At 40.9% G+C, this 19,756-nt stretch overlaps 1 long non-coding RNA gene across 1 annotated transcript; it reads right to left on the bottom strand.

The window, feature by feature from the left end:
• Positions 1–3,973: 3,973 nt before the first annotated feature.
• On the bottom strand, positions 3,974–18,184 carry LOC116784691. Its single transcript, XR_004356202.1, has 3 exons — positions 18,172–18,184; positions 16,597–16,599; positions 3,974–4,150 (listed from the first exon to the last, which is right to left on the bottom strand). It is a non-coding gene; the product is annotated as an uncharacterized LOC116784691 (long non-coding RNA).
• Between the last annotated feature and the right edge of the window lie 1,572 nt (positions 18,185–19,756).

The raw sequence follows: 19,756 nt of genomic DNA, 5'->3' as shown, positions 1-19,756 counted from the left end.
CTGATGAGTGGAACAAGCATATGAAACAATGATATTTTCCAAAGATCAGAGCAGAACCATAGCTGATTATACCATCCGCAGTCTCAATGCAGAAAAGTCGATGTTGACTGCCTGGGAGCTGGTACTCAGACTTTGCCACTTGACTTTATTGAAACTGAGAGCACAATACAGAGGCACTAAGAAATTACTAAAAACCCATTTATTGATGTTTTGGTGTAAGCAAGGAGGAGAAATTAAATTCTTCTAGAGTTTGAGAAGTGTGTCTTTTTAAATATCACAGGTACAAACAGTTTTCCTTCATATGACTGCTTCACTTTCAAAGTTCCATCTGACAAAAGAGCTAGTCTCCTTGACAACAACATGAAGCCTTTTACACAGGGGGATTGTGCTGTATGGTTCATCACAACTTCCAAGACATTGCTACTGGACAAAGAGTACTTACTCAAAATAGGTAAACTCCTGTTGCATCAGTTGTGGTAACGATTTCCTTTGCAGCTTTTCACAGGCAGAAACCAGGGGCATGTCAGGATAGTGAGTTAAATGGTTTTTTCCCGGATCAAATAAAGCACAGTGGTGCACTGATGCTTTTTTTTTTTAATCTGAGGTCCTTACCTGTTTCTTGTTCTAATTAAGTCCTATAAATACATGACCAGTGTGAGACAGAGAATCTTACGACACTGAGGTTCCAGCTCTTGGCTTTTTTCCAGGCAGTTAACTCTTTCCTGCTTTTTAGTCTGATGTAAAGAACAATCATAAATGTTGGCAATTAGAAATTCAGAAAACTACTGAGAGCTGTAATCTGAGTCCTTTAATTTCTCTCACTCAGTTTTGGTATATGTGTGCTACAATAATATTTGTATGCAGTTGTGGAGTTGGGATAATTTAATTAACACTTTAACAGTGGAAACAGAATAAATTAATTAACATTTTTCTCATTTTTTAATGAGAAAAGCCCTGGAAAGGAATATTGTCATTTTTGAGTTTAGTCACATTATTAAATTTTAATAATGTGACAGAGTACTTAGACACAGAAAACTAACTAGGTATTCAACTGTTTCCTTATTTTTCAGGTTTTTTTGAAATGTTATTTTATCAGAGTAAAACAGAGCAGAATTAAAAAAAAAAATCTATTTTTTTGCTGGGTTTGCTCTGAGAAGAAATCAGCTTTATACACCATAAGTAATTAGAGTTCATTTTTAATATCTTGCTAACTTCACTATAGTCATCAGCATTTTTGCCTAATTCTGAAAACTGCATTTAACATCAAGAGTCAAAATTTTTGTAAACCAGCAGTCCCAAGTAGCCACAATCGGGCTGGCACTGGCAAGCAGAGTATTCGACCTCTGCCTCCAAGGCAGAGGCACATATTCAGAAGGGCACAGAATTGCTGTCCTCATTTTCTCAATCTCATGTTGCTGCTCAGGTCTTTCTTCTGTCATCTCTGGTCACTCAGGGAATAAAACAGATCTGCAGAAAAGAACACTTAGTATTAAAACAAGTGTGTCATACAGCCTTATTGTATCAATTCCATCAGGACCTAATAGATTGCATACTGGTCAGAACCAGGATCAGGGCAACTGTTTGAGTTACTCTGTTTGTGATCTGGACATTGTTACTATTTTCTGGCACATTTTTCATCTTCCATTTTTTTCTGTTCTACATGGTATGGATTTTCTTTGTTCTATGAGTTCTTCTCCCTTTTTGCCCAGCTTGGTTCCCTGTCTGTTCCTGCACAAATTTATCCTGTTGGCTGTCCATTATATAAAATATTGTAGGAACAGGATGTTTCTTTGTAACATAATTAAGGAGGTTGTGTGAACAGCTGATCTTCTGGCATTTTCATCAGGAAAAAAAGGGGGAAAAAACTCTTCCATTGCATGTCTATTTTAGATGAAAATTGCACTGGACAGAAGTCAGGTGGTGCAGTAACCCCAGGCATCCCCCAAAGCCTTCATTCTTCTCAGGACAAGGAACATTCTCAAAGTCACCTTCATACACTGATGTTTTCACAGTTCCCTCCAAATTAAGACATACAAATAAAAGGAATGAGTGAAGACAGAAATCAGTCTGTTTCAGTAAGGTCTTTCAGTGAAAAATGACCCACAGTGGTGGGTCCACTGCAGAGACCTGACTTCTTATGGGATTTCAGCTCCTTCTACCACCAATCCCATAGCCTCCAGGACAACCATGGTGTGCAAAGGGTAAGGTATAAGTGAAGTGCATAGAGAATTTCCTGTGAGCATGGCTTCGAGAAAGACACGTAGATGGTGGTGTGACCAACCAGCTGAACATGGAGTCTCAGGACTAGGCAAAACCAAATGTGTAACCTTTGAGTCTACAGAAGGAATATAAGGATGAAAAATTGGACCAGATCCACAATAAAGTATGTGCATCAGCACTTTGGAAAATGTTGAGACGTCCTGGGATTTCCAAGGTTATTAAACAGAAGTTAAGCACTATGTCAAGAACTAATCTTACCTACACAGAGAAGAGACTCTCAAAATAAGCCTAATTTTAGCCTAATTATTTTTTATTGTTAGCCTAACTAAGGTCAAATAGAAAATAAATATTTACAAGTCTACTGCAAAGAGGAGCCAAGCACTGCAACATGTTACTAGTGGTGATGATGTTTGCTCCAGGACCAGACTTTTTAAAAAAGTAATTAAGTCCCTTTCCAAGTGCTGCTGAATGTTACAGTGTTTCATCTAGGATTGTTCTCCAGCCTGTGCTGAGCAGCATGATAGGAGAGATGACCTCTGCAATACCTTTAGGCTTGTACCCTACCACGCATTCTCAATAAAAGTGCATTATCAGGCTGCCTGACACAGGGTTGTGCATGGTGGATGTCTCCTTACACTGTATGCAAGGTATGCCCGCTTTTAAGTCGGTGGGATCTAAATCAGAAACAATCTGCCTCGAACGTCCTAGGGCTAAGGAACAGTCTGAAAGCCCATACAGACACGAACATAGAAATCAGGAGAATAGGCAGAAGGCACAAGGGCCATGGGCCAAAACATGCTGCTCAGATGCTTCCTCAAGTGAAGTAGTGAGGGCTGCTCTGAGCACTACACTTGGCACCAGAGCCAGCCTGGCATTTGGGATCCTTGCAGACTGAAGCCACACTGCAAGTCACTACCACTGCTTTGCACAAGAACCTGCTGAACTGAATGGATGTCAAGAAGCAACCAGGATGAGAGATAAGGGTTGGACTTGATGATCTCGGAGGTCCCTTCCAACCCAGCTGATTGTATGATTCTATGATATATCAGGTTTTTGTCTTTATCAGAGAATTCACCGTCTTTGCTGTGTTTTCCCTGATTTGTGAAATAATTCACACACTGTATGTTAAACAGGGATATTAGCAACCAGAAGTGATCAAGTCTGTCTTTATAGAAAATGTACTAGTCATGAGGAACACAAGCAATTGTCATCATCCATTCCATTCTTGCAAGTTCAACCATTGTGAAAATGTCAGGGTAGGCTAATTTTATGCTGCATAATGTATTCGACCTACCCCTTTCACTCAGATGCACTTGAAACTATTCAGCTGATCCTAAGCAAATCTTGAAATGAGCACTAATTTGTAATGTTATTGATTTATGAGTTTATTGCTCCCTATATGATTATAATTGTTCAATAGGTCAAGCACTCTCTTTACTTAATTAATATTTGCCACAGCCAGTAACCTGAAGGCATGTTGGTGGAAATATACTCAAAATGTGCAGTCTGCAAGCTTCATAAAGCTAACAAGATGTTTACACTTCCTTTACATTCTACATTAATCATAGAATTATAGAATCAACCGGGTTGGAAAAGACCTCTGGGATCATCAAGTCCTACCCTTGATCCAACACTGCTGTGATTACCAGACCATGGCACTAAGTGCCACATCCAGTCTCATCTTAAAAACCTTCGGGGCGGTGAATCCACCACCTCCCTGGGCAGCCCATTCCAGTGTCTGATTACTCTCTCTGTAAAAAATGTCTTCCTAATATCCAACCTAAACTTCCCCTGACAGAGCTTAAGATTGTGCCCTCTTGTCCTACTGCTGGTTGCCTGGGAGAAGAGACCAAGACTTGCCTGGCTACAACCTCCATTCAGATAGTTGTAGAGAGTGATGAGGTCTCCCCTGAGCCTCCTCTTCTCCAGGCTAAAATCTTCCCTGAGACACATCCAGGACATGTTTTTCCTTTGGGTTGTTTGGAGAAATGCACAGGATTTGAATGTCACCAAAAAAATCTCTGCTTCTTTGTCACCTACAAATGCCATCCTCGCGCTGGAACCCTTCATCCTTCACCTTCATGTTGCTCTGTTTTGCTTGCCTGTGACACCAGTTAGTCATGCCATGTCAAGCCATGTGCATGCTTCCAAAACTGCAGTATCAGGCTTTAGTTTCAGGGAGTAAAATATAAGGGATTTTACCCTATAGCTAAATACACATCTGGGCTCCCTTTAACTCAATTTTGACAAATACTGTGGCTTTGACCCTGAAGACAATCAGCAACAGGGCTGTGCCTCACTACCAGCAGGCCCCAGCATCACAAGCAATGGTCCCATTCCTGAAGCATGGCAACTGTGGCAGGTTTCAGTATATGTCTGTAACAGCTTCAGTAAGGTACTTAATGCACAGTGTGATGTCTCACCAAAACAGCAATACCTGGCCTTGTGGGCAGATACAAATGAGTGTATTATGCACACACAACATTTTCAGTGCACTGGAGGATTTATTAGCATCCTGCTGTGGTCCAGTCCCACAAGCCAGGCTGTCCTGTGCCAATAAAGCCACTCCATGATCATGCAGATAGTGCACCATCAGCAGGGAAAGCTGATCCACGTATGCCTAAAAGCAGGATGCTGCTTGCCTCTCAGTGGAGACAGGACAATTTTCACACGGTAACCCCTCAACAGTCATGTTAAATTGTAAACTTACGTGTCTCTGATCTTTTGGGAGACTGTCAAACGCAGTTTTCAGATTTTTTTGCTCTCCAAGGCTGCAGTGTTCTGGTATATGTTCAATTTCTCCATTGGTGAAAGCTGTAAAGGAATCTTTGTTACACCATGCAGCAGAACACAGCTTCCTTTTACCTATTTTCACAGATAAATTATTGGATTTTTTATCTCACAGGCACTATTCAACCTTTAACTCTTCATTCACATTTCCAGTCACCCAGCAAATTCCATTGCTTTCTTTTCTTATTTATTCTTACTCATTGCTCCTTTGAATGAATGCCTTGCAGTTGGCCCTGAGGGGAATATCTGTTTTCTCTCAGATGGCAGCTGAAAACCACGAGGCGAAGGAGAAAGCTGTAGATGTTCCCTTCTGCAGCAGGAAGGTTGCTGTGACATATTTGTGCCATATTTATCTGTTGGTTTACACCCTCCTTGGACAGACAATGCTTGCAAATCCATAAATCTTCACCAGCTGCTGATTCTTCCTGCACTCTGTATCTGTTGTTTCAAGTAGATACCACGCTATCATCATAAAAAATATATTGGTGACTTTAAACTTCAGGCATCTGACTGGGGATGGCAAATCCCACTGCAGTTTCTGCAAGCCCCTCTAATGCTGGCTCCAGTACCTGTTCCCTCTGCCTGCCATGGCCTGTCCACAGTGCTGCAACTGGAGGTGTATTTTTCTCCTCCTTCCTGCCCTCCTTTCATTTTCTGATGCATCAATGCCAACTTCATATCCCACTGCCTCTCTTTTCCTTGTCCCAGGGTGTCCTTTCTCTACTCAGATCTCTAAGTGTCTTGGTTTTCCCTCACCCACTCTATTACTCTCCTAAAATATCCAACCCGCCTAATTTTCCATTCTCTCAAGCTGTGAATCAGTTTTTTTCCCTCCACCTGTGCCTGGGGTATTTCTTCCCTCGTGTAGGATCACCTCCTTTCTTCTCCCTTGCCCTTCTTCATCTTGGTTCTGGTGGTAGCAGTAATAAACCCCATGCTGGTCCTTTGCCTCTCCAGTCATTCTACATCTTTTCATCCTAGTCAAGTGGCATCTCTGCATTTTGAAGGCATGGCCCTCCCTAACTTGATTTCCAATAGATCCTACTCTTTAGTCAGTCAGTATTTTTCTGTAAATGCTCAGTGCTACTTCTGAATGTGTCTCTTTAAATCAACTTCATTCTGACTAATTTCTTAAGAGAATTTCCTTTATACAAATACTTAAAGCTTTGGGTTGTATCATGTTTGCTCCTGGATCATTGCTCAGACAATTTACCTCCAGTGAAGTCGCTGGACTTCAGGAGATTGCATCTCTCAGCAGGTCATCAGGCTTTCTTTCCCCTTCATGTTTCTACCGAACTGAGTTGGATTTCCGAATTACTGAATTTCTACTGAATTGAATAAAAAATTGATATTGTTGATAGTATTAATCCAAAAAGGGCATTAATAAAACCTCCTAGGGTAATTCTTCTTCAAGAAGCTCCTTCTTGCCATGAGGGCAGTTTGTTTTAACTCTATCTTTCTGTGTCTACTGCAAAATGCACACATTATGAAGATCCTGTAACGAACACAGCTTTTTTTTTTTTTTAACATCATACCAAACACTTCTTTGTTCTACAGTTCTTGTTCGTCTTTGTTCCTGTGAATGACTGTGGGCCTTCATCTACCACTAACTGCAATGGGCATGTTGTAAAAATATATTAGCACGTAAAAACATATTAGCACAACCTAAAGAGGTTGAAAGCAGGAGGTGGCATTTATCCCTGTACTTTCTAACAAGACCAGAACTCTAGCTACAAAACCAACATAATGACAGGGAAAAATAAAATAGCTCTCCTAGCCATGTTGCTTGTTAAAACTTCTCAGCAAAAGACGCAGCTGTAAGCAGTCAGACAGGAATTTTGAAAAACTCATGAAAATAAACTTTCTGAAAGTCAAAGGAAATATCACTAATATTTTAAGACTTTGGAGTCAGTAGTACTCACCAAGATAGGCTTACTTTCAGAAAGAAAAAGGGTGTTAACATCATGGGTAAAATAAAGTTGTTTAATATACTGTGCAAAAGAATAGATAGTAACTCACCAAAACAAAAAACAAAAACCCAACCAAACAAAACCAAATAAACAAAAACAAACAAACAAAAACAAACAAACAAACATAAAACAAACAGAAAAACCAAACCAAAAATAAAAACCAAAACATTAGACTCAGTAAAATATTCAGAGAGAGAATTAGCTTTCCATGGAAACAAAGTGTACACAGGAAGTCAGCAGAACATGACCAAAACAGGTAGCTTTATTTTTACTTTACTACATTCAGGGGTACAGCAAGTGGAAAATGATGATTCTTGGGAAAAAAATTATATTATGAGAAGTAAGAAAAGAAGAACTCGATTACTTGAAGCTCTTTGGACCGACACTTTATTTTACTCTGGTTTTCTCTTGTCGCAAGTGTTGTGAGAAAGGTGTTTGATTCAGCAAGGTTGGATTCCTGTGCAAGAATCATTTGTGGAGAAAAAGAGAGATTGGGCGAAACTCTTGAGCCAAACCATAAAGAGCAAGAGTGCCTGGCCCATGGATATCATTAGCCTGCCTCAGTGCTGCCAAAAAGGGAGCGGGGGAAGGTATGGTGAAACCTGAGCCCAAGTCTGCAACTTGGGTATCTTGTAATGCTATGATGCTGTGAAGGAAAAGCCTCCAATTTTCTGGGCGGTGATTTGCTGGGAGACCTTGTTTGATAGAAGGAATGACAAAGCATCTTTCCTTTAGTCACAATCAAGACTTTTCAAGGTAGGCAAGAAAAACTATTTCTTGCTGAGAATAAGAACCTCAGCATTCCCACGGGGAATGCCAAACCTTGGCCACTTTGTCTTAAGCCTTTGAAAGTCTGATTTCACTTTTCCTGAATAAGCTTTGTTTTACCCTGGAAGTACTGCAGCTCATGACGGGCTGGAACACCACTTTTCTAGTCCCCTTGGTCACAGCTCCAGGCAGATTTGAAGGGGTGATCACTAGAAATGGGGCTTCAGGAGGCCAACTGGGCTATGTCCCATTGGAGAAGGATGTCCAGGAGTTATCTCCAGGAGGCTGCCATGCGCCTCAGCCACTCAGCACCATGCAGGGTAATCTCCACACAGGTGGTGGCAAGCACCACCCTGGGAGTTTGCTGCTCTGGGATGATTGCAATGACTGTGAGCCTGTGGAAATCAGAGATCCCTTTGATCAAGACTAATGCAGAGAGCACAGCTGCACCAAAGGCTCTCAGTCATTAGCATCGAGGTACTGCTGTGATAGGCTGTGATATGCACAAGAAGCATATGCCATCTTCTGCAGTCCACTGTTAAAATCTTAGGAACATATTTGTCTATTAATATAAAATGCTTTAATCCTTCACCCCCTTTAGCAATGAGTAATTCACATTGACTGGTTTTCTCTTGGAGCACCTGGAAACACCAGCTGCTGCATGTACCAAGCACCAAGTGATGCCCTACCTTTGCTTCTTAGTAGTATTAGTAGTGGAGGAAGGATGTTACTTTGCTAGCATGGGAATTCTACAAAAAATCACTAGAATATTAAACACAGTAAGAGGAAGGACTGAAATATTTTTTTCTATTCCATGGGGCTTATCCAGAAATATCACAGAAACCACTGAGTGACAATGGAAACTTGTATCCCGTTGCAAATCCACGTGAAGTCCATACCTTCCCTCTACTGAGAGGAAAGCCGAGTAGGATGGCTAGCACAAACCCAGCAGTGGCAGCAGACCTGGAAGCAATGAGAAAGCCTTGGCCTCAGGTTTTTTTATAGTTCTCTCATTTGATATTTTTTCACCATTATCCTTCAACTAGCCTCGTATTTGCTCTTCAGTCAGACCCGCGGTGATCTCATTTCAAGGCTGCAAAGACAAGAAAATGTGTACTGCTTAATCACACTTCTAAATGCACATTGTCACTTTGCTGAATTGCATACACTCGAGATGTCTCACCATTGTAGCTAATCCCCTGCAGAGCACAAACTGCTCAGGCCAGCTGGCCAATGCTTATAACTACCTAACACTTATTCCATCTAATTCCCAAAGTGAAAGCAACTTTGCTTAGTGTAGATCTCTACCAGTTCATTTATAGAAGAATAGCTCATCTAAGTGCTAATAGAAGAAATCTTTGATCACCAGTATATTCATGGAGATTTAGACTCCAATTCAAATAATTATTTCCCTGACCACTATAGACAAAACGAAATGGTGCTAAAGATTGGAAACGCATGGAAGAATATTTTCATTAAAAACTGAACATAACCATTTACTAATTTTAATTAGAGTGGCATCATTTGTGTTGCCATAGTTAAAGGCCTACTGGTATTTCTGGTATAAATAGTCTGCCATTTATCATAACATCTCAATATGCATTTGCACTGAGATAAAACTTGACGGGATGTAATAGCTTGTTTTTAAAATTTTTTTTAAATGCTAATTTGATACTTTTCCAGTATAAGTACAAATTTAAACACAGCTTTGTGAGGAATTAAATGTCCTTACTCTAGAACTATGTTGTACTAGAAAATCTTTTTAGTATTAACCAGACAAGTTTCCTGCCCTGAAAAATATTTTCTGAGTTTTCAGGGTTTTTTCCTGCTTTCTACATTAGGATGAGGTCAAGACCCTGTCAAAGTTATTGACCACAACAAATACCAGCAGAAAAATAAGCATTACCCTAAACTAGCTTAGGAATGCCAGCATTTTATGTCTATCTTTCGATGGTGCCAAAAAACTTATCTCTGATCTTCTGCACACAAAATCCATGGCTCGAGTATTTGGGGCTCACTTCTCAGAACTTCTTCCACTGGTACATCCCTGGGTTATCCTTGATGATTTCCATAAGAACCCTCCTAGAGTCTCTTCTCTAGATTTGAACACAAATTTTGCCTGTGAACTGAGACATTTTCCTGGTCCATGGCTGTTTGCTACCTGTTGTAGTCCCAGCTCCTCTCTACTTCATCACACTACTCTGCACACCCCTGCAGATGTTCACATACACTTTTTGGGGAAACACCTCTCTCCAAGTGACCTTCCAAAGGGATAATAAATACTATGACACTGTCACTTCTCCGTTTTGTCCACTCTCACATGCTATCTGGACATCTATTTTCATCTCTACAAGACATAACGAGAGACCATAACTATTTGTGAACCCTATTATGCCAGATTGTGTGGGAGAGCATCCCGCCCTCAGTGTGCTTGTGAGCAGAGGCTATACTGCTTTGCTTATGAATTAAACACTGAATTTTTGTGAAAGCTTGATGATGGGCATCCCCATCCCTGCTTCACAAAGGTATTGGGTGCACAGGTGCAGGTGGAGAGTAGAAACTGGTCTCCATGCAACAAAACTGCACGTGCTGTGTCTCCGCTAAACTTTGTGCAGAAAGAGAGGGAGAGAGCTGGCAGAGTAACCACCCTAATATAGAAATATATCTGAACTGAGGAAGGTGAAGTTCAGTGAGAAGCAGGAGAGAGAGACTGAGGAATGAAAGGCTGGTCAGGAAAAATACATTTTCTTCCTTTCACACATCTTGGCAATCAGTGTCTTTTGACTTTTCATTTAAAGAACATGTTGTTTTAGATTTTTTTTCTATATATTTATTGGGAAAAGAAGAACTTTGGTATTATGACAAAAGATCTCCATTAATCAGACAGCACAGAGCAAATGAAAACATTTTGTTCTGCTCTCCCTGCTTCCTTTCTTTGCAGGTAGCAATTAAATGACTCCCACAGACTCAAACAGGATGCCTATGCTCAATTGAGGATCTGAACCACTTCCTGAGATTTCATTTATGTTTTGCTGAGATCCTTCCTTTTTTCTTGCAGAAGAGCCAAAAGTAGACTAAATACAGGTACTGCAGGCACAGAACCCCAAAGGCAAACAAAATTTGACTACTGAGCTGTGTGCATCCCTTTCAGGCATAAGGAATATAGTTCAAACCCGACTTTGTATTTCTGAACTCTCAAATTTACTATTACATTACGCCTTGTCCACTCAGACAAGCCTATTATGATTTTTTCATTTCTAATCTTTCCACATGGCTGCAAAGACTAAACCTTGCCACTGCAAGAGGAAACTTGAGTAGTTCCTGGCAGCATTCCACAGAGGTGGAAGTTCACATAGCGTTACATCTTTCCCAGCAATATCAATGTCTTTTAGAAAAAGAAATAGCAAATACCTCTATTTATTAAGTGATAAACACATAAATTAAAGTTTGGGCTTATTTCTACCTGCTTGCTACAAGCTGTGAGTTACTTAGTTCAGATACAGCTGTAACATTGCCAGTGCAAAGTAGCTTTCTTTTTTCCATACTGGCTGTCATATAGACACCAAGCCTTAATTATTATCCACATCCATACTATGCTTACCAATTCCAGGTAGGTGCTAGGAGATGATTATGATATATCTTGGACTCCCTAAGCAATGCTGCACAGGTGACCCTGGGAAGTGTCCTATACATTATTGTGGGACAACTTTATTTTAGTAGAAAGAAGACTTCAAGTAACTAAGTTATTTTTGCCTGACAATGCTCCCAGACTTGTCAGCCCTGGACAGTGGTGTGTACTTGGGGTGGTAGCTGAGTCAGCACAATTTTGGGGAGCTACCATTGGTTACTGAGGATGTCAACCACTCATGCACATACACAAGTGCATCCCAAGAGCACAGCATCAGGAAAGATGGCTGCATAACAAGATCTTCAAGTACTGGCTTCGCTGAACCTCTAGGTCCCCTCCTATAGCTGGATGTAGTTTTTGATATGACACCAGTGCTCATTGTCTTGTGAGCAAATAGCTGAGTGAATGGGAGCAGAATAGTGCTGGAATTTAGTTATTCCAGACCGAGTAGGCAAAATCCTAGGGCTTGTCATATTCATGTCATATATCAAAAATATATCACGTTCTGGTCGAGTTCCTGATCTCAAGAAGCTCATCTTGAGCTTGACAGAGGAAGGCTTGGTGGGCAGCATGGAGCTGAAAGGGCTGCACTGGCAATTCACAGTGATTTTTAAGTAAAATAAAGGGTGAAAGGCAAGAAATCCCATTATTAGGTGGATCTGCCTTCTGAACAGAATGGTCATGAAGACACATAAAATGAGAGTCTTGTTCAGGTTCTGTAAAAGAGATAGCACCAGAAAACTGCAAATCTTATTTGAGCAAACAAGTAGCAGCAGCAAACACTTGGAAGCTATACAGAGTCTGCTGAGAACATACATGGGAAATTCAGAGTGGATGACATGAAGAAGAAAGCAAAACCAGTTTGCAGGAAAGACAATTCCTTCCTGTCCCTTCAGACTTGTACCTCAACTATTTTATTTCAGAGATGAGATCTAGCAACATATTAATGGGAAAAATGTCTTCTTTGCTTATAACTCTGGCTTCTAAATTATCAACAGTACCTTTGCAGCATCACATAAGGCAAAGGCAAATAAGGATTCTGCCTAAATACAGACAAACAAATACATAAATAGAGATATAGTTAAATAAGTATTAATCGCTGCACACATTCTATTAAACTTTTTTTCTTCTGACTGTCATGTAGGCATCAGTAAAACACTAGTTGATACAGCTTTTAAAGGAAACTCTCCTGCTAGGCACCTAACTATGAATGCTGCTAAGGCTGTTTATACCTCTAACTACTTATTAGAAGTTAGGTAGGTGCATCAGTTAATACAGAAAGATTTGTGTCATTAATTGTACTAGGTGAAAGAGTTGGTTGTGGGTAAATTTTGAAGGTCAATTTAAAAAAAAGGAAACTCCTCCAGGGGAATAAAAAAGAAAACTCCAATTTTATTCACTCTGAACTCAAACAGATATTCTATATATATATATACATATGGCAAAGACCCTTACATGGTCTGTCAGCAAGTAAACACAATCCCAGAGCTGTTTCTCTACGGGCAGTGTATGTCCTGTGCAGTGTGAGGATCCACAGCTTGGGCTCCCCCTGAGTGAGGACACTCCCTTCCCACGAGCTTTGGCAGCTCCTCTTCCTCAGAGGGCTACTGCTTTCTGCTGTTCTCCCAGTCACTTCCCTGCACAAACACATCTGCCCTCTTCCGAGAGATTCTCCCCACTATTCATCCCTTTGCCTTCACGGCACTGAACTTCATCTTTGGGTGGATATGGGGATGAAATGGGAGACCTCCACCAGCCAGGTGAGCTGGGCTCAGGTGCTGCTCACAATTTGTGATGTTCTCCTTCCTTCCTGCTTCCACACTGCAGAGAGACCAAGGTCCTCCCAAAATAGCATCTTAACCCACTGCTCACCAGTTCCCCAGAAGTGCTGTACCTGTTGAGATATGTCCCATAAGGCAATAACAGCTAGACAAGAAACCCCTCTCTTTGTTGAAAGGTTCCCTCCTATGTTGCCATGGATACGATGACCTGTTTCTAAACTCTTTTTTTCCCCTCACAGTATATGATCTCTACTATGATCTCTACATTTTGATCCATACTAAATATAATTGTTAAACAAATTACTGTTTTGCTTTTATCTTGTGATTATCAAACTACCCTGCAATACAATCACTTTTGATTCACCTTCTGCCAGTTTTTCCAACCAAGTCATCATCTCAAAGGCAAGGAAGAGAAATTGGTTGAGAGGGTTTTTTGCTTGCTTCTTGTTTCTTTGAAGGATGCTTTGTGCCACAACAACAGAGCTGAAATGGATGTGTTGAAAATAATTAATTTTTAACCAAATGCAAGAGATTCAGAACTTTGGCAGCAATGCTGGAGAAAGCTATCCATGTTAACTCTGCAACTTATTTATTCATCAGCTGTGCTTGTTTACATGATGTATGAAAGGAACAAATTCTGAGAATAATAAAAACCACATTCAGGTACAAAAATTAAGCCAGAACTTCAAGTATCTAAGAAGTCATTGTGTGAGAGGCTTATTTCTACTTTTTTTTGCTGTCTGTGATGGGTATGCATGCACGAACTTTCTTTGTAGAACTCTCCTTGGCCTGAAAATATCACTTCAGAGCACTCTTCTCCCTCTGTGATTTGTTCTCGAGAGTCTCCTTTCTCTGACAACAGCTCCTTTTTGCCCATGCAAAGTGATCCACCATCTGTGGGTGGATCTGAAGATCAAACACATCTGCATTAGTGTAAGAGTGGCCAAGGCCAGCTGCAAAATCACACTCACTTCTTCCTCTGTTCTGCAACAGTGGTGCTTGAAATGTTCTGCTTTGCTCTCACCCAAGGACTTAATTTCAAGTTCTGTCTTTAAGATATACCACAGCCACAGTGGCAAACTCCTTTGCCCATGATGTAAGAAGCAATTTGTTCACTATTTTTCTAGAAGGGAAATTTAAGCTGGACTCCATCCTGTTCCTAACTGGTTGAGCAGGAAGATAAAATAAACATGGGTTTGCAATACCTCTGTCAGCAACAGAGAAGATGAGAAGAGGTGAATTTTATTTCAGAAATAGTTTGTGGTTTTGTAGGCGAGCCACTGCCATCCATTCCCTCTAGGCTTTGACACCACGAGGCAGTACCCCAGCAGGGCAGCCTTGTTGCTCTTCATGCAGGAGATAGCACCCAGGGACTCCCATCAGGAAAGGAACTGCATGGCTGGTGGGGGTCATTTAGCTCCACACCAGCACCCAGGACATGGGAAGTCTGAATTGAGTTGCCTGTTCCTTCAGGGGATTTGAATCCCTAATTTGGTTTTAATGGGAGCTACCCCAATGCGTGGCTGTGGGCAGTGCTGAGCTGAGGTCTCCTCTGGGACCATCCTTCTAAGCAAAGCTGTGCCCACAAAGCATGAATGCAGGTGCTGCAGGGACGGGGGAGAACAGGTAAGCAAGGTCTGTACCTCTCATTGAGTGAGGCAGCTGGTTCCACCAGAACGAGCCATACTCAGGCTTTTACACTTCTCACTTAAGTGCCATCAAACCAGAATACATAAATAGTACTGGGAGCAGACGGACTGAACCTGTTTGGATCCTGGCTAACAAATCCTGAAAAAATAGTGGGTGATATCAGACATAAGGACTGTAGATTTGGTTTAGCTGTCATGCAAAACTAAGGTGACTGAAATTGGTATCTCTATAACAAAAATCTGAACAAAGAGCAGAATCAGGGTCTTTTTTTTTAAGTTTAAAATGCTGCTGTAATTTAAAAGCATTGGTAAAAAAGTACTGGTTACTGTACTTTATGCAATGCTATTTGTGCCATCGTTAAGCCTCCCCTGAAACCTTGCTATTGGAAACCAGATTTAGTCAGGGCCCATTATGAGCCCAGACAACTGTACAAAATTGCCTGCTTTTTCATACAGTGATACCTAAAATATTACTCAGGCACAGGCGCCTGACACATCAAGTATGTTCTCATGTCAGGACCAGCAAGTGTCCTCAGTGTGGTTCACTCAGTCCATCCTCCAGCCAGGACCAAGCTGGAGCCCCGTGGCTCCCTGCAGCCTCAGGAAAGGGACAGAACAGCTCCTCCTTACAGCCAGGGCAGGGCAGCAAAGCTTAGGGTGGGAAGGAGTAAAAAGGTCACATAAACCCAGAAAAACAGTGCTGCTCCATAAAATGAATGACACATTCCCTTCACTTGCAAAAGCTGCCAACAGCAGTACGCACATCAGAAGCAACTTTAGGATGCAGCACATGGCCAGTGTCAGTTGTTTCTCTTCTTGGTTTAGAAGGTGTTACCGTTCATAAGCTACTGGGTGCCCCTTAGAGGCACTGCTAGAGGAAGAGGCTTGTTCTTCCTTCTTTGCAGCTGCGCATCACTGAAACAGAAAGTATGGGTTTATAAATATTGTGTAATTGAATCTTACTCTGTGTACTGTATCCTGTCAGTGGTACTGCCTTTTCTCCCAGTCACATATCTTTCAGCACTTGCTGCTGTGATTCCACATTAATATCTCTGCCTGCTGCTGGAATGTGCACTCACATCAGCAGCTCCTTCCAGCAATAGCACTATTAAAAATAATGAAATGTCAGGTTGTGCTACTGTGCATCTAGATCCATTATGGAAATGTGCTGCAGGACGATAGCTGCCTGAGTCAGTCCTACATTCGGCTTTTAGAAGGAAAAAATGGAGAGAAAGACATTTATGGTTTTACATAGCACCTGGATTCCTGTCCATGGATAACCTTTGCCTGAGCAGTGCTTTTCCAGAAGCATGTACAGGGCAACACCTCAGTCAAAGAGGCACTGAAAAAATCTTGCTTTTTCGACCATCCTTCTTTCAGTAGACAGAACCTCTGCTATTTTTATCCACCAGAAGTGTGTGAATTAAAATGAAATGAAAGGACCTAGGCTCTGGAAGGAGCAGACTGGCACAAGATTTCAGAAGATTGGGACAAACAGATCTAATAACATAGGAAATAAAAAAGTAGGGGACACTGTGCAGTCAGTTCCAAATACTGTTTACTATACTGTCAGAGAGATCAATAATGTTCTGTCATTACCGATTTCCACTGGGGAATGTTGGGGAGGGAGCAACTAAATTATGCAAGGTAAGTGAAGAGTCAGGTGGAAGATACTGGTAATGAGTTTTTCATGCAAAAAATGTGTTTGAATTCTCTCAAAACAGGCTAGCCTCATTGCACAGACAAGTTCATTTCCATCTATATTATTCCTCTCACTGGGAATTCTCCACCTGCTTCCTCTAAATAATCACAGGCCAAATGAGATGAGCCTAAGGGAATACAGACTAGGCAAAGAAAACATAGCTTGGTAGCGTCGGGGTGTGCACTATCTCCAGAATTACATGCAGAAATGTCCTACTCACCTCATTTGATTTGAACCTGTGCTGGTGTTATGAAGAAAACAAACCTGCCTCTTCTTCTGTGAATCGACAGCATCTCTTGTCACAAAGTTGCCCAGGTTGTATCACTCACCTGTGTCTTGTATTGAATATTTACAAGCGCATACACACACACACAAATGGACAGTATGACCTAGCAATGGCACATAAAAGAGTTTGGGTTATAAATGGCATATAAAGTGGCACATAAAGTTGTTTCTGAGCAATCTGGGATTCCAAGGGGAACCACCTCCAGATGTTTTTGTAGCTTTAGGACCCTGGCCTCCATACTGAGTGGGGCAGATCCATTACCCGTTTGCTCTTTCTGTGCGTACACAAGCAAAGAATCAGAATTAGCATTGTCCTGCACATACACTCTCTGTATTGCCAAGCAATAGCAGTGAGTAAAAAAGAGTGGTCATATGAGGGCCATGAGAAGGAAACAAAGCTGTCAATTTGCCAGGGATTTTGACCGAGCAACAACCCTCAGCAGATGGGATGTACCTGGTAGCCCATGCAGATAATCAGGCAACGATCAGCAACAAATACAGTGCAAAGGAAATGCAGCATGCATGCTTGAGAAACACACGATCCATAAAAAGCATTGTTCCTAACAGTGGTGTATCTAAGCTGGGGTTTGTAGTGTCTGAAAGTTTATAGAGAGAGTGTCAGCTCAGCTGGAGAGGGCAGTGCCATCAAGAGGAACAACAGAATTGCAGCATGTAAGTGGCTTCTTGCCTTATCCGGTGGTGGTGAGAATACTTATGTAACTAACCACAGCTGTAAGCATGGGAAGGATTTAATTGCTTGACTACTTGCAGTCATTGTCCTAAAACATGTTCTCAAAAGCTCTGGATATCTCCTTGCCCCATAAATTTTTCTGCATTGTTAGATCCTAATACATTTTCAATTGTTGGTGATAAAAACCTGTAATTTAGTGTCCTTTTTACTGGGCATTGCCAACTTTCCTGTGCTTTAGGCAATATAAAATGTTACTTAAGCATTTGTTAATGAATAGAGCAGAGAATGCATGAGCGAGATGGTCTCTGCACAATTTGTTCCAAGGGTGTGATTCACCACCCCTTAGACTGAACAAGTTTTCTTATCAATTTCAGCAGGCTTTGGGTGCAATTAAAACTCTTGCTATGAAGAGTCTGAAAAGACTTAAAATTACTCCAATACATGCAACTACATCAAATGTCAGATTGAAACAAAATTGTAGCCATTGAAGGCTATCTTAATTTCATCTTTTAAACCCATACTGAGATACATCCCTATTAATGGATATTATCCCATATTATCCCCTCCTCTGTTTATCACCCAGTTCAACATCACCAGTTAACCATTTAATATTGGCAATGGCAGTGTCTTCAAACAACATCCCAAATCAGTGATCCATCCCCATTACAGTCAGGCTAACAACCAAACAACATCCCCAGCTAACAGCTAAAGTTACAGCAACAATACCAAAACATGCTGTGTAGCAAAATTTACAGTCATCATAGGCACACCTCCAGTAGGTGGGACAGATATAATTAAAGAATTACTGTGGGATATAGCAAAAATGAGTCAAAGTTTGGGGTGGTCCTTTGGAAAAAAAAAAAGAAAAAAGATTTACAGAATCCCTTTATTCTTGAGGATTTTATCAACTACAGGTATTGCCTACAAACAGCTTTAGACATGTACTGATTTGGGTGCTCAGAGTGGAACTGATTTTGCTTTTCACCACTTCAACCACATTTTTTTCTTTTCTGTGCAATCTCTGTGTGTTCACATTGCGAATCGTAACAGAACACCATTATTTACTTGATGTGTCCACAAATGTTTTTTATTAAGCTGACAAGATACAAATTTCTGAGGTTTTAAGATACTGTTTTGCTTATTTCTTATCTAGAAATACGAAAGTAATTTATAAGCATTTCTTAGTGATTTGTCAGAATAACACTAAATTACAGAAAAATAAAAGCAGAGAAAAGAATCCTCCAGTCACTGCACAATAAGGGACTAAATTGCATACTTCTGCACACTCCTGTTTTAGCAGAGAAATTTTGAGTGTGCTCAGATATACTGACTGCTGTACTAGACTCTCCCCATACATACAAAGTCATGGAATAAATTTGATATGAAATTTGAATGAATTTTTAATTAACTTGGCGTTTAAAGATTGACTGAATAGTCATCCTAAGGCAAAGTGTTTGTAAGAGACGTTCTGTTCAGTTCACTTTATTGTGAGTAACTAAAACAATTTAAGACTTAATTTTAGGTGCCATCTAAATAAGAAGTATATAGGCCTCTGTGAAGAGTACTCTGTGTTGTGATTTTGATCACAGTTTAATCAACACTTAGGGGTTTTATCAAGTCCAGAAAGGGGCCCACAACAACTCCTGCATAAGTGAGTATGTTGTTGAAAATCAAAACTAGAAGTGCATTTTTGTGGAGTTTTGAAGTTCCTTAACTTTTTACATCTTTTGCCAGGAAAACTTGTATAATGATTCATCAACTTCCCATCTCTTCTAGAAAGCCTTCCAAAACAGCCAGTAGATGGCCATATCAAAGTGGGCTAAAGGAGCCTGCACTCCCCAGCACATGGGCAGTCAGCATGAAGGGGGCTCCCTGATTACACACAAGCCCACATGCACACTTTATCACTGTCCCAGAATACCCTAAACTTCATTTCCTAGAGGCTTAATGAGTATTGCAGATCTGCTCAACCTTCTGCTGTATCTTGAGCCCCAGTGAAGCTGGATTGAGGTGGGATGTGACAGACACCTTGCAGAAACTGCAGTTCAGTAGGTCAGATTCAGGGGAGTTGAAACTTGTATGCTGTATAGAGCACAACAACCAGGTTGGCTGTAATCAAGTCAAAAGACCACGATAAATGTCAGCCTTGGTGCAGCATTGATTGGAATATTTCAGATTAAGGCATAGTTAAAGCATTAAGCAAAGCAGATCCCATACAAGCCACAAGCAGATGAACAGCTTGTGCAAGAATGAGCTGCTGAGGTTGGAGGGA

Source organism: Chiroxiphia lanceolata, chromosome 3, assembly GCF_009829145.1.
Source record: "Chiroxiphia lanceolata isolate bChiLan1 chromosome 3, bChiLan1.pri, whole genome shotgun sequence".
Taxonomy (NCBI): Eukaryota; Metazoa; Chordata; class Aves; order Passeriformes; family Pipridae; genus Chiroxiphia; species Chiroxiphia lanceolata.
The sequence above is the reverse complement of the archived record's forward strand: the minus strand, read 5'-3'. Positions and strand labels throughout refer to the sequence as shown.